At 41.8% G+C, this 14,806-nt stretch overlaps 1 protein-coding gene across 2 annotated transcripts in view; it reads right to left on the bottom strand.

Moving 5' to 3' along the window:
- LOC113953116 (cytochrome c oxidase assembly factor 1 homolog) overlaps positions 1 to 14,806 on the bottom strand; it is a 53,381-nt gene that overhangs the window by 10,859 nt on the left and 27,716 nt on the right. The window contains exon 2 of one of the 2 annotated variants that reach the window (XM_027655897.1): positions 14,046 to 14,248. The exons of the other annotated variant lie outside the window; for it this stretch is intronic. The gene's annotated coding sequence lies outside the window, so the exon portion shown is untranslated. The remainder of the gene's footprint in view (positions 1 to 14,045; positions 14,249 to 14,806) is intronic. 2 annotated transcript variants of the gene reach the window in all.

Here is a 14,806-nt window from a genome sequence, read left to right as displayed (position 1 = left end):
TCCCAAACCTCGCTGGAAGAAGAGAGAGAGAGGTCTCTCTGACCAGCTTATTTATACCTCAGGTTATGTAAAGGAATAGCATGGAATACTTCCTTGGTCACTTTCCTAGTTCCTTCCTGGTTACAAGCCGTCTCCAGGAAGGCCTAGACTGAAACTATCACACGGTAACAGGGAGAACATCTCCATTGCTTGCTTTAGGTCACAGTGGGAAGCCCATGGGCTGGACCACCCTATCCCCTGGCTTGACCTTGATGCTCTCCTCTCACTTGTTCCTCAGTTGTTTTCCCAAGCCAGTCCTATGACAGCACATTGCGGGAAGAGGTTCAGAGCTCAGTGTTTAACAAGCCTTTCAAGACTTTGCAAACCTTCTCGTTGATCCCACAATTCCCTGTCAACTTCCAAAACCAAGGACAGAAGTGTCCTTGGAGCCCAGTGCATCACTCACAGGAGGGCTGCTGCTTCCCTTCCCTGCCATCCTGGTCCCTGGTGGAATGGATGCTTGGATATTACATCTTCTGGCACACAGCTGCTGATGACTTCTGAATGGTGACAGTGGAGATACTAATGGTATCAGCTCGTGGAAGACCAAAACGTAGTAAGGATCTGTTGTATGCAAGGACTCATCACTAGGATTTCTGTCCTATGGCCAACTATGTTTGCTGCTCCAATCTGCTGGTCTGCTGAAGTGCCGTGGAGGTGGCTCGCTAGGGAAGGGAAGCAGAGGCGTGCCTAGAGGCATGCTTCCTGTCCTGAGCATTTCTGAAAATTGTTTACAGCCTGCAAAGTGTAGAAGCTCTCAAAGGGAAGGACCAAAGCCCCTCCACTTCATTTGCCACAAAGGCAGTAAGTGTAAGACAATGCATATGGAAGAATCTTACAGACATAGGGGCAATTGCCTCCTAAGGAGGGAAGTTCATGTTGCTATCTGTGGTGGTGATCTCCCCTCAGAAACTGTTATACCACTAAAAAAGTATGCAAGTCAATTGGTGGAAAAACAGATTTCTTCACAGCCGGTAATTAAAAAAGCACAGTTTCCAAGCTACGCTGTTCTGCAGACATCTTTTCCTCCACCTCATATGCAGTGGTAAGAAAGATTAAGTGGAGATTAGCACATACAAAAATCAAGAGAAGAGACACTAAATCACTATAAGTAGTGTTCTCAAAAAATAACTAGTAAAGAGCAGAGCATCGAAGTAACGGTAATGTTTGCTTTGTGTCTTGAAAATAGCAAGATATGGAGGAGAAGGTAGTATTCAGGATTGACTTTGAAGCTGAGTGGGACTCAGGCAGTTAACAAGACTTAACAAACCCAGAGAGGTAGAAGACTCCCGGGGTCACATGTGAAATGGTGGGTTACTGCAACAATAAAGTCTGTTTCTAATTAGACTTTGTTTTCTCCACAGAGGATCTTCTAAAAATAGGCTGGCCTTAAGAGAGTCTCCCTTATTTTTTGCAAATTTGAATTTTCTGTCTCATCTCTGAAATTTGCGTGGCAGAGGTTGGTCTCAGGCACCTCTATCAAAGGCGAGTAATGGTGAAGCAAGGGCATTTTCACCAAGCCTCAAACATTAATTTTATTTTCCTCAGAACTGAGCAAGGGAGCTGGGACTGCAGGTTCTATAGGGAAGGCATTTTCTCCTCCTTCTCCTACTCCCAACATCACCAAGCTCCCCCAGCATCTCCAGATTCTGGGTCATATCACAGACCAAACAGTAAACAATAATATTGCTCTGAAATAAGAGAGAAGTAACATGATCCATGCAAACTCAGTGTGATTGCTGGCTAACTCGATCTGGGCTAGTGCCTACCCACCTCGCCAATACAATATAATGAGAGGCCACCAAGGCAAGCATCTGAGAGCCTTTAAACCACCTTGAACCACTGTAGTCCTGAGGTATTGACATGACACACTAAACACATGCGAAAAAGACTTGTGGTAGTTTGGTCTGGGCCTTCCTTGGTGACCAGTTTGTAACCAAGGAAGGGTCCAGATTTACCCAGTATTCCCTACGATTTTTACGTAAGCCAGATTATAAGAAGAAAGGAGGAGAGGCCTTTGCTCTCTTTCCTTCCGGCGGCTTGGAGGTGCAGGTTCCCTGCTGTTGAGTCTGCCGTGTTGGGGAGCGAGGACTGGTAAGGCCTTGTCGACCTTGGGAGACGGAGGCTGCTGGCGATCGTTCCAGAGCAACTCTTGGTTGTCCCAAGGAGAGTAGTGAGATATTTCTTTGCTAACTCTTTTAGTTGCTAGATATTGGGCTACTAATCCGGAGATATATATATATATATATATATATATAATTTTGGTTTTGTTCCTTTTCCCTTCCCCCTTCCCTTTCCCTTGTGAAATTGTATATAACTGTACCATAAGTGTAAATATATTTATATATATATATTGCTTTAGCTGTCTCTCTTGTTTCGGGTTTTTCTTGGTTGTTTTTCTCCCTCTTCTCCCTGAGGTTTGGGGGGGAGCGGGGGGACTTCTTGTGGTAAGGTTTGGAGACTTGGCAGGGAGCCAGCTTCAAAACATATCAAGACTACAATTAAATTAAAATTTATCAGTAGACCTGAACATCTAACTTCAAAGCTGGAACTGTTGCCTGACCCTTCTGCAATGAAACATCCCCTTGGGCTGGTGGGATTTGAATTGGCCCTAGGTCCAGCTTTTCTGCAAGCCACCGAGGAAGTCACAGAAGATGAAGGGAATGTCAGGCAAACTACACAAGAGCACACACTTGTATTTCACATTCTTACTTTCCTGCCTATCCATTGATCTTGTAAGATCCATAAGGCATCTGAGTGTATGCCAATTTCTATACTAGTAACATGCCAGGACAACATTTTAGAGATAGCTTCTTGACACTCACTGCCTCCAAAATACCTTCTCTAGTACTGTCACCAAAAACAGGACAGTACAGCAGAAGTGTTTTGACAGGATTTCAGCATATTATTGTCCCCTTTTTTCACAGAAATAGTCTCAACATACCATTTACCTATTTCTGAGAAGTAACAGCACAAATTTTGCCCCTTGCCAGTATGTTCAGAAACACCAAAGATCAAAGTCTTGTGTATGAACCGCTTTCACTAAAACCTTAGAAATTTGTAGGAAAGAAGTTTGCTTAATTCACAGTCAAATCAAAAGTCAGAGCAATACTTTCCTTTTTCTTTCCTCCGCTATGTGATTCTTTCACAGATGCACTGAAAATGCATATTTTGGCATTTAGGGAGGTAAAAAACCTTTTCAGCCAGCTTTGAAATGGTCCCTCCCAGGGTCTCCTCGTGGATCAGTTCCTAGAAATGTGTAACTTACCTAGTGTAAATGCATTGAAAGGACAACTCTACATATGAGAAACACTGTTTCTTGGCTTGCCAGTAGTCCAAAATTTATTTTCTGCCTTTGCTGCTGGCTAATTAACAAGGAAAGTGAAAGTAGTCAATAAAGTGATTAAGGACTCCAGCCACCTTACTCTTGTAGCTGTATCACTTGTCCTGGGGCACACGTTACAATGCAGGTGGCCTTCTCAGCCAGTACAAAGCCTGTATGGTGCCTTCGGATATCTTAGTTTTATTTCCCTTTTTTCCTCTCTTGGGCACTCTTATTTTCATGTTTCTGTTCTATTTGAAAATAGCATTTCTATTCCACTATCACAGACTACTTCCCTTTGTGCTCTTAAGCTACATGGTCTCATCTGGTGGGCTCACCTACACTGCATTTCTTTTCTTCCTGTCCACCCACTTTCACCCCTCTGTGTGCCCTCTTACCCTGAAGACTATTGCAACACCACCCCAGTGTCGAGCAGACAGAAGCAGTGGAGCCACCATTCCCACTGTCCAAGGAGCCTTCTCCTGCTGTCCCTCAGTTTCTCTCTGTGAAATGGAGTCTGTCTTCCTAACTGCAGGTTACTGGTAGGTGCCAAAATTCTTTATTGGTTTTCTCTAAGTTGGAAAGATGCTACAGCCTAGATTGTTCAGTCTTTTTGAAGGCTGCGTCCATGTGCAAGCCAGATCAACAATCTGCTCCAGATCACCCTCCAAGACATCTAGAGCTGCCTGTACTTTGTACCGAAATACAAGGGATATCACAGAAGCAAGGCACGACTAGGGCGTGTTACTAGAGAACCAGGATAATTATAGCTACAGTGTGACCCATTTTTGCTGTTATTGGAGGATGGCATTATAGGTTAATACCTCATAATCTGTCATTAGCATCCCTAATTGTATGTTTCTGTAATTGGACACCATGGAGGGGGGAAGAAGGTGTGAATGTTCACCTTTTGTGTTTTAGAGGTGAACGGCAAAGGATTTAAGAGTAAGAATTCATAAGTAGGGTAAATGAAAAAGCTGCACCCAAGGTGCATGAAGAAAAGATCACTGGTGTTTATGGTTTTAACAGTGAGGGGTTTGCCTGGAAAAGCTCTGGGACAGCTTCTTGGCTTCCTTGCCGCTGGGAGTGAGGTCATGGGTGCTGCAATCCAAGGTTCAAAAGAACTGCTCTGTGCTGTACCTGCTCTCCCCACAGCAAGCGGCACAGCCCAGCTTCCAAATGGGCATGTTAAAATAAAAGAATCACATAAGAAATAGCAGATATAGTCCTTTGACTGTCTCGTGCTGCCAGGATGAGACGGACTAGCCCTCTGTGCTTAGCAGAAAGGGAGTGTAAAGCCAGGGACGTTTTTGTAGTGTGGTGTGTGTTTTCTGTATATAGTTTCCTAGAATAGGTTCGCTGAACCTTCAAGGTAAGGGAGTAATGAAGAATACAAAATGATTTCTCCTGGAAAGATCAAAGAGTTTGCAATGCTTTCTATGAAGTAGTAACTGCTTAGCTTTCTAGGCAGTTTGTGGGCATTTATCTCTGTCCAATATATTCACTATGCCAAAGACACCAAGAGAATCTCAAAGCAAAACCCAATGACCAATCTCACTTTAGGTCAACTTACTAAATCCTGAGATGTGGGGAAAAAAAAATCAAGAAACACAAGGAGTCTGTGATAACTTTCTTGGCTAACAGGTCACATTTTACCTTGCAAAGAGAAAAGCAAATGGTCACAAAAGCTCATAGAAGTACTGCAGATGTCACTGGGCTAGGAACTGTATGTGGCTATGTTAAAAGTTAATACAAACCCAGAAGTTCACAGTCTCCAATCCTGATAAGGCTTGTGCTTGTCTGCAGCCTTGCTAACTTCAATAATATGAGCCACATGCATGCATTAAATAGGCATGCAGTAGATCGTGACCTAATGGAACTGAATGCCAGGGGAGGCAGTCACAGGGAAAAAAACGTTCAAAGCAGGAACATAGTGTAAATCATAAGATGCTTGCTCCCTTGTAATGTGTCTGCTTCCAGAAATGCGGGGATAAAAGATGTGATCTGCTCTGCTGTGATCAGCATAGAGCCCGATTTACAAAGCTTTTAAAATATCAGCGGAGTTGGGGAGGTTTGCAGCCCTATGGCCAAAACCCTTGCTGATCTAATGCATTTTATTATATAATATTATAGCAGTACATACTTTTGGCATTTCACAAACACACTGCTCTTATTCATAACTTCCTATTGAAAACCAAAACTAAAAAAAAATGTTATCTTAATTCCCCTCAGATCCTCAGATGTGGTAAGTTTATTTCAAGTGCCCATCTTTACGCCCTCCCAGAAGGGCTCCTCCTTCAAAAAAGAAGGATCCTACCCTTCCTCTGAAAGTCAAGTCCCTTTTAAATATATCAGATCAACACTTAAAGCCTAAGGCTTTGAGGAAAACTAATTACTTTCGAACATCTTGGACATCTGGATCATTTACAGAAGTTGGTCCTTGCCCATATGAGCAGAACTGGTTCAGTATCAGCTAAATCTGTTAACACAAATTAGGATCTGGGGAAAAACTAACCTCAAAGACTCGTGACTTTTTAATAAGTATTGAGGACCAAAAACAGCACAAGACCAACAGGGATTCTGACCTAGAAACATTCTATTCCCAGAAAGACAAAAAGGGGGGACAAAAGTTATTATGGGAACCATCAAAAATAAATGAAAGAAAAGAAGTTCTCACAGTACTTGAAGGTTTCTGTTCAGACAGATCCAGCTTGTGAACTTGAGCACAGAGCTGCATGAGATAGAGGGTGCAAAAGGGCAAAGGAAGTGATGGAACCTGTCACCACTGCACATGCAGCATCTCGAGTCAGACCTTTGATTTGATCTGGGCAGTAGCTACTGATTTATCCATCCACCCTTGGAAAAAGGAAAGGATATGCTGGACACTCACAAGACAGTTGAATGTGAATCAGATTCCCTTCCAAAAATGAGTCAAGAGGAATTTCAGAGAACAGCTGACCGCAATCCATATTTTCCTCCTCAGAATATGTGTGGGAAAAGATCTGAGGAAAAAATCTCTCTCTGTTTAATACTTTAAATGTTACTCACTAAATCTTTGGTCCTTCAACAGTTCCTGTTAGGGAATGCAGGATCTTTTTTTCATTGTGTAAAGCTGTTGCAGAAAAGCATGGAACAACTTCACAGGAAGCCTGTGACAGGTCAGACACTTGGTTCCAGGAGACTTGGGCTGTGTCCCTGCCCATGAACCATGCCCTCTTTTAGGTTAAAACATGCCAGCCTAGACAGATTCAGCACAATTCCAGGGCTGTTTCCTACAACAAACCTACCTTTAGGGATATATGGGGACAAGCTTTGCCTATGGAGCTACAGCATAGGGCTTTGTCCAACAAGGAGGTGTGACAGTGTAAGAGCTGGGCAAAAGCACAGACCACACCTTTGCATACTGTTGATGGGTGAGATTTTTCAAAACGTTGTGTGTTTTGTGTGTGCTCAACAGGCAATACCTTCACAGGATCATTGTTTTCTAAAACTGTTGGGATCTTTGAAAATTCAGCATCTGCTTTACAGCATTTTCAAAATACATCCTCACTAGTAGCTTTCAAACAGGGCTGTTAACAACATTCCTTATTGCTACTGTAATCTTCAAATACTCATTTGTGGGGTTTGTTGATCAAATGCTAGATTACCAAGGGCTCAGTACAATGAAATTTGACAAATGTGGCACACATGAGACACATAGGTGTGCTGTGATCCATCAGAAAAGGAAACAGGACCAGTTAGCGGGGAATGACTGCTGCTAATGATGCTGGAAGGGATCTGTGCCCACAGACTTCTTAAATTGAAGGCTGAAGAGGAAATACTTTGCCTTTGACCACAACACACACATTTTTCTGTTTGTTTATGTTTTGTTTTCCCATCACACACTACTCAGCTTTCTCTTCGTGGGAATTAGGAAGAGTGATGAAGAGATACAATCACTTTTATACAGTGTTACTCCCAGGAACCTCTGCTTAGATAGAAAAAGCCCCTGCTTGGCCTTACTTTCAATTTACCCCTGACTTTTGCAGTTCATATGATGCCAGCACAAGCAAAGCAGAAGACGGTGCTCCCAGATTTCACAAGCAGCTCAGGGACTGATTCACTGTATCATTGTGGCTAAAACCATGAACTTTGGGTGTCACAATTCACATATGTAAAAATAGGTGACTAAACACTTCCTAGTTCCTACTTTGCTGGAAGATACCAACATTTAATGGCTGCAAAGGGCTCTGACAATCTAAGATGTAATTCTACTTAGGTATGAAATTGTCCATGTGCAGTACACACATGTTAAGAGGCACAACAATGTGTTCCAGACAAAAAAAATATTTTGCAGTCTGGCACAGGGCGTGTTGTAGGACCAGCAGAATAATTATAGCAGCTGCAGTTGGCACTTATTAGAAAATTAAAGAAGCTGTTAACAGGTCATTAATAATCTGTGACTACCTAACTTAATAGTATTCTTCAGTCGACAGGCATGAAGGTGAGGGGGTGGAGGAAACGGTCACACCTTTTCTAAGTCACTGTAGAACACCAATACCCTTATTTTTCATCACTTTGTAATCTGCTTGTTTACTTCCCTCCTGGTGTCTCTTCCCACTGGCTCTTCTCTCACTGTTAACTCTCACACCAAAGGACCGCAAGACTCACGGCCAGGGAAGCCAGCAGCAGCACCTGCAACAGCAAGTCCCACGGGAAAGCCAGCCCTCTCTGCAGTGTCTCAGCCTGGTAGCTGCCTCCCTGCTGTTCAGAGTTGCCTCTAAACACCTTTCCTGAGTCTGTGCTGCTACTTTTAAAGATCGTTTTGTCTGTAAGGCATCCCGGTCCATTTACAACACACTAGCATTTGTTCTCTTGTGTCTTGCTCCTTGCCTTCTGCATGTAAGCAGATGGCTGGAGGAGGAGGAAAAAGCAACTTGTTTCCCTGCTTCTTCAGACAAACACATGCTCTTCAGAGCAGACAGATGCCTTAAAGTCAGATCCAGGACATCAATTCATCTTTTAGGTTCAGCTGTAGCGTATAAAGCATTTGCTGGCTCTGGTCTAATGCTTTTTGACATTGTCAGGCCCCCTTCAGTGAACTACTGCCTTGTAACCAACTTGACAGCAAGTATTGTTCTACATTTATTAATACCGTACATGTTATCTTCAAGCTGACACGTTCCAAGGCCAGGCATCAGCTGTGCTCAGCCCTGGCTTCAAAAAAAATATTCAGACAACAGCACAGACCTCCTGCTGCTAATAAGTAAATAAATAAATAAAAACATGCCTTCACCATGCTGCTGCCACACAGTTTTAGGCTTTCAATCTCAATTTTGCAGTAATTTTTATTTTACTTGTGGTCATAAAAATCTGAAGTACCCGCTTTCTTGCACCCTCCTCTTTTTGGCTTCTTTAGGAAAGGGGTTCTGTTTTTTTTTCCCTTGGTCTTCTTTCTCTTCTTTCTCTCTCTTTTGCATGCAAACCTAAATTCAAGAAACTTGAATCTACATAAAAGTTAATTAACTTCAGGAACTGTTTTTCCTCTCCTCTCATTTTATTTTTTTTTTAACTGTAGTCACCATAATTTTCTATTATTTTAAAAATGTTCAGCTTAATGAGTTATGTTTACTTAGTCAATAAGCTGCTGATGCCCATGACAGGACCAGAAGTGTTTGGTTAGCAGCAGGGAAGGGAAAAAAATCAATAACTCTAAGCATTTGGCAGCTTTGTGGGCAGGAAATCATTTGTATTCTCTGGTTTAAATCAATGACCTTCTTTTCTTTGCTGTTCCAACAGGAAATTATAAACTCTGTGAACACTATTTGCATAGTGCCTTCTGCAATACACTTGTATATGCCTGGGCAAAACAATACGTTAACCCCAGCAGTGCTTCTCTGAGGTCCCTGTTAGAGAAACACAGGCACTTTAGCACAGAGCTTTTCAGCAGGCACTTGTATTTACTAGAAGAGGAGACAGACTGAAAAGATGTGAAAAGAGCTCCTTCTCCACTTCCAACAGCACCACCAAGAGATGAAGGCATTATTATTTAATAACAGGGTTGTCTACTGCAGAGTATGAAAAAATGTCTTCTGTGTAACTTGGCAAGATTTTGCATTTTCAGTATGACAGACAGAAACTTGCTACTTCTACATTAGAGCTGCATTTGCACTTTTGCATCTTGCCCTAATGTGCCAGGTACAATTTGAAAGTGTTACATTTTTGCTTAAACTCATCGTTACAGAGTTCTTGGGTTTGAAAGTTTCAGCCTCCTCTGTCCCATCCTTTTGCAAAATTCACTTAATAAATTGCCACCCTATCTTGCCATCCTTATGGGAAGCTGTTCCAGGGAGGTGACATTCCGAGACAAGGCAGTGTTGAACTTTGCGCTGAATTTGCCTTCTAACATTTTCTGCTGCCCTGCACCACTTTAAGTCCAGATCAGCTATTTTTTTTAGCATGTAGGAGAGCTGGCATTCAAGAAGACAGACAAGCAAGTCACAGGAGACAGAGGGAGGTATGTGACACCTTTTTCTATATTTCCCCCAGTGTGATCACAGTGCAGCCCCAAAGTCTGGGATTCCTGTCTATGGCCAGAGCTAAGTGTTGCAGGCACCAGCAACTGGCACTGTAAAGCCCCTGGATGTACTTATTTTCATCCTGTGCAGGAGAATGATACAATAAATCAGTATGGAAAACATGACGATAACCCCAGAAACTATCAAGGCCTCAGTGTAGTCTTCACTGGAATCAAATGTCATAAAATTCAGGCATCCAGATTTCTCTGCTTTGCTTTTTCACACGACAAGTCCTTTCAGAGTAGTTCTCAGCATCCCTCCTGTGCTCCCAATGCCGCTGGCACAAAGATGTAGTAATCTGTTGATACCTGAAGTGTATTTATTAGTTATGTCACAGTTCTCCCTCTCTGAAACAAAAAGGAGAGGAATGATTGAAGTGGAAGTAACATGTGATTCTTGAGCTCCTCCTTTGTTTCTATTAATCTGCCAGACGCAAAGTTGCCTATTCTGACCCCACAAGCATTTCACTCCTTCCCACTGCAAACTTTAAGTGCTTGTTGGGGTCCCTTCCAGAGCTCCTGGCTGCTGGAGCACCCTTTGCATTTCTAAAATTTGCAGTTCCTGATTGAAGGGAGCCACTGAGTAAATGAGTTGTATCACTTTCTCACTGACAAGAGACTAAAGTAGCATCACAGTATCATACAAAGACTGAGGCTGTGACCTCTCTGGAGGTCACTTTTTCCAATATCCTTGCTCCTTTGGTTGCCTATAGGTGGTTGTCTGGCTTTTGAGTATCTCCAAGGATGGAGACTCCACAACCTCCCTGGGCAATCTGTGCCAGCAGTTAGTCAACCTCACAGTGAAAAAACGTTTCCTGATATTCGGACTGCATTTCCTGTGTTTCAGTTTGTGCCCACGGCCTCTGGTTCCATCACCGGGCACTGATGGAAAGAGCCTGGATCCCTCTTCTTCACATTCTCCCTTCACCTACATTGATGAGATGCCATTTGAGCCTTTTCTACTCTGAATAGTTCCAGAAAACAGGGATAAATCAAAGGATGAATTGGGTACCTATTGCTCAGTTAACTTTCTTCTACTGAAAGGATCAAAAGCAAATGTCCCTTTCTTTCCCTGTTGCTTTCCTACTTTCCTCCCTTCCCCATCCATACATCTTCTATATGTCATGCTGTCACCTTTTTTCCATGGAATACCACGTACCTGGAATATTTCTATATCCCAACAAGAAATGTTTAATTTGGAAAGGCGTGCAAATAGAATAGCTCATGCGAGAAACATGAACTGGTTTAGTTAGTTTTAGGCTTTGGACTGATTTATGAGTGATTTATGGTTCCATATGAATAAAACATAATCAGAAACTGTGGAGTGATAGTGCTGTATGTACAAAGAGGAGAACTGCTCCTGTTACACAGGGGAACGTATAGGCCATAATCTAATTATTTTGAGGTTGTGAAAGGTGTGCTAAGTGACTAATTCATTTCACTAATATATGACAAGCCACCTTCATAATGGAAAAAATTACTTTCCGAGATAATTTGTTTTTAACAACTTATCATAGCTGTTACCCTTCTAAGGGTGTATATTTTCCACTACGCAGAAAACTGGTATGGAATAAAAATGCTGATAGACTAAAAACCTTCATTTAGCTTCAAAACAGAAGTTGTTTGGTTTTTTATAATGTATAAGCTATGGTCTTCGAGACATCGCTCAGAAGACAACCATGTGTTTTATGTGGCCTCTGCAAAAAAGAAAATATACTTCTTTCTGGGGAAAATAAACTAGATCACACTGCAGAAAAAGAAGATTTATGCCACAAAGTTCAAGAGTACTCAAATGGAAATTCAGCTCCAGATTTTCCTGTTGTCTCTGTTCTTGCATTCCACTTAAATGTACTGTTGTATTCATACTGAATTGAATGGGATTTGGTGTAGAGGTAAAAAGCAAGACTCTTCTGAGTTTAATACCAGGTAATGACTTTGCTGACTTCAATAGTCAAAGTGACAGTGTTCAGATGCATATTTAACATCTGTTAAATGAACCATTTGGAATAAAATGCACTATTCACTGCCCTTACAATTCTTTCTGTAAATGCATTGTGAAACACCTTGTAGTATTTTTTTTAATATTTATACAATTAGTAATGAGGACCCACAGTATCCCAAACATTACTCTCATGTGATGCTTCTTCAGTGTAAATCCAGTCCCATTTCCAAGATGGTAGAATTGTCTGACAGAGCTAAAACTTAGCAGCTCTGTTCTTCTGCCCAAGCCTGGCACAGATGGGCATATCCTTTCATGTCCTGGATATTCAGATCCATTAGACACACCCTCAATTGTCTTATTTGTTCTTCTCCATTTATGTTGGCCATCACTTTCTAACAGGCCATTCTCCTCCACCCAAGACAAGCAGCTAGTCAAGTAAATGGTTGAAAAGGCTTGAAAATACCTATAAGCATGGGATTTTCCCCGGGCATGTTTTGTCTGGGACATTTTATGATGCAAAGGTCTTATTGGTAAAAAGAACTGGCCCTACAAGGTCTGGATACCTTGCTGAGAGGGGAATACTAGTTAGCATGCATAATATCCAGTACTGGTGGAGAAAGTAAAAAGAAATCAACTAATCATTTTTAACTTATGCAACAAGCTGCACTCCTCTGACTGTGTTTTTTTCTCAAATCTGCTTGCTAACTATGATGCACTATGTGCCATTTGTGCTTTAGGGGATTAGGAGTCTAAACCAGTTTCCTGGTGAAAGCAAGAACTTTCTCGTTAAACGTTAAAGGCAAGGTTTTAATTAGTCACAAGGTTCTGGTGGAGAGTTAAGTCCTTCCTTCGGTAACCAGCAGTTACAGATGCAGCAAATGTTAATAACCTAATAGTAAGCAAACTAGGCAGGCATACGTTACATCATCCAGAAAATGGATTTCATGTAGCTTTTTGAGGGACTGATCACACTTTAAACCAAAAAGTTGTTTATTTTTAATATGGAGATTTGGACCGTTTGCAGCACCTAAAGCTACAGTCCCATCCTGTCCCATTTCTCTCAGATCTAGTGTTTAATATGCTCCCCGCTGCACAATTTGAAGTTAAAAATGCCACCTGGTTTAGGGGTGGAGAGGGGAAGAAATTCAAACAGAAACAGCAAACATTCTCAGACTTTTAGCAGCTATGCCTAGATGTCAAAAGAACAAACATAAGAAATCATGAGAGATTTCAATAGCTTTGTATCTGATATGAGCTTTTCAAGCCACAAATGGACTTTTTTAAGGAAACAACAGTATGTATGGGGGTTGTGTGGGAATGGAAAAGGGCTTCCTATGTGAGTGTGACACCAGAGAGGATTTAGTGGGAATGGCAAAGGAACAAAGTTTTATCAAATGCCAGCCTAAAGGCCCAGGAGCCTGATTTTCATCTCCATGCAAAAGGAGAGCAGCCTGCTACACAGCTCTCCTCCACCATCACTGGAGCCACCAAGGACTTAGATGGGGGAAACTCTCTTAAACAAAGCCTAGCGAACCACAAGGAAACCCCAAATTGAGGGGTTTGGAAGGTTACTGTATCTTTGGGGATACAGTAACTTTAAGGAATGCTTTAGGAATACTGTATCTCAGATAAAGCAATTTTTTGAAAGGTTACTGTTTCATTAGGTATATAGTAACCTTTGTGAAGACTGTATCTTTAGGGATAGAGAGTTGTTACTTTGACGTCTTTCTGATCTTTCGTTTTTTAACCAAGTAAAACAAAAAGGTAGATTGCTACTTTATGCTCGTAAATAGCTAGTCAGTTTAGATACCTTCTGCACTTTGCAGTTTAGGAAGTAAACAGAAGTTGCACTAAGAAATCTTGAGCTTTTGTCATGGCCAAGAAGCAAGACTCTTTTTGGCAGTGGGCAGGGCTTTTCCAGTGGACCCACTGCAGTTTTCCAGCCTCCGCACTCCTGTAACTTAGGAAGTTCTTGAAATGCAACCCAACATCAGTACAGCACCAGGGTGTACTAACGAGACCTCATTTACTGTAGTTTTGGTACAACAGGGAGAGATTGCCAGTGTCCTCTACACAACATTGTGCTCTAGTGGTTTTTCCCCTGGCTTTGTTTCAGACAGTTGTATGATAGGCTGATAACTATATTTTAATCTCAGTCATGCAATGTATACAGGTTTCTGACTTACCCTGTTCAAACTGAAGCTCAATATCTATGGCTTGATTTTCAGGCAGCTGAGGAAGCAGGGAATGTTACTTGTCCTGTAAAGCACTCAGCATAACAACTGGCTTTTTGGTGCCACTCCTCTAAAACTGCGGTTGAAGATCACTATCACTAGGTAGTCCCAAACCAGCTAAGAAGCTCCCTTGACAGGTCTTATCCAGACTCCACCTAGAACAAAAGAGAAAATGCACAGGAGTGGGTACGTATCAGAGACAGAGGAAGAATATTCAAACATTCCCAAGAATTCAACATGATCACTCAATATTCCACTCCAAGACAACATCTAGCACTGTCGGTCCTACTGCCTGAGTTTTCCATGTAACCAATTTACAGTAAAGCGAGAAGTTTGCATATGATATTTTGACATGACAACAGTGCTATCAAAAACATTAGGGATCTCCTGCAGCTTTCTCCAGTCTTACACACAAAAACCTTATGAAAATAACCACACACTCTTTAGTATGAAATCATTCCTGCCATGCTAACGGTATTTGTAAAAAGAAGGTAACAGACCATGTATGTCAGCCTTGTAACCAAATATAATTTTCATAATAGACATTCCTTCTGTACAGTTCTTTCTCTGTTCGTAATGTTGAATCAATTTGCAATAGTCCATGTGCTGGGACTTTTTGTTTGCCAGTTTATCCAATCTTTATGAACTAGGCTACCTGTAAACGGCACTTCTAATGGCACTTTGTGTTTATCAGTCTCTGCACATGCAGTATT

Source organism: Corapipo altera, unplaced genomic scaffold, assembly GCF_003945725.1.
Source record: "Corapipo altera isolate COAL_440 unplaced genomic scaffold, ASM394572v1 59, whole genome shotgun sequence".
In the NCBI taxonomy this organism is placed as follows: Eukaryota; Metazoa; Chordata; class Aves; order Passeriformes; family Pipridae; genus Corapipo; species Corapipo altera.
Note: the sequence above shows the minus strand (reverse complement) of the source record. Positions and strands in the feature narration are given on the sequence as shown.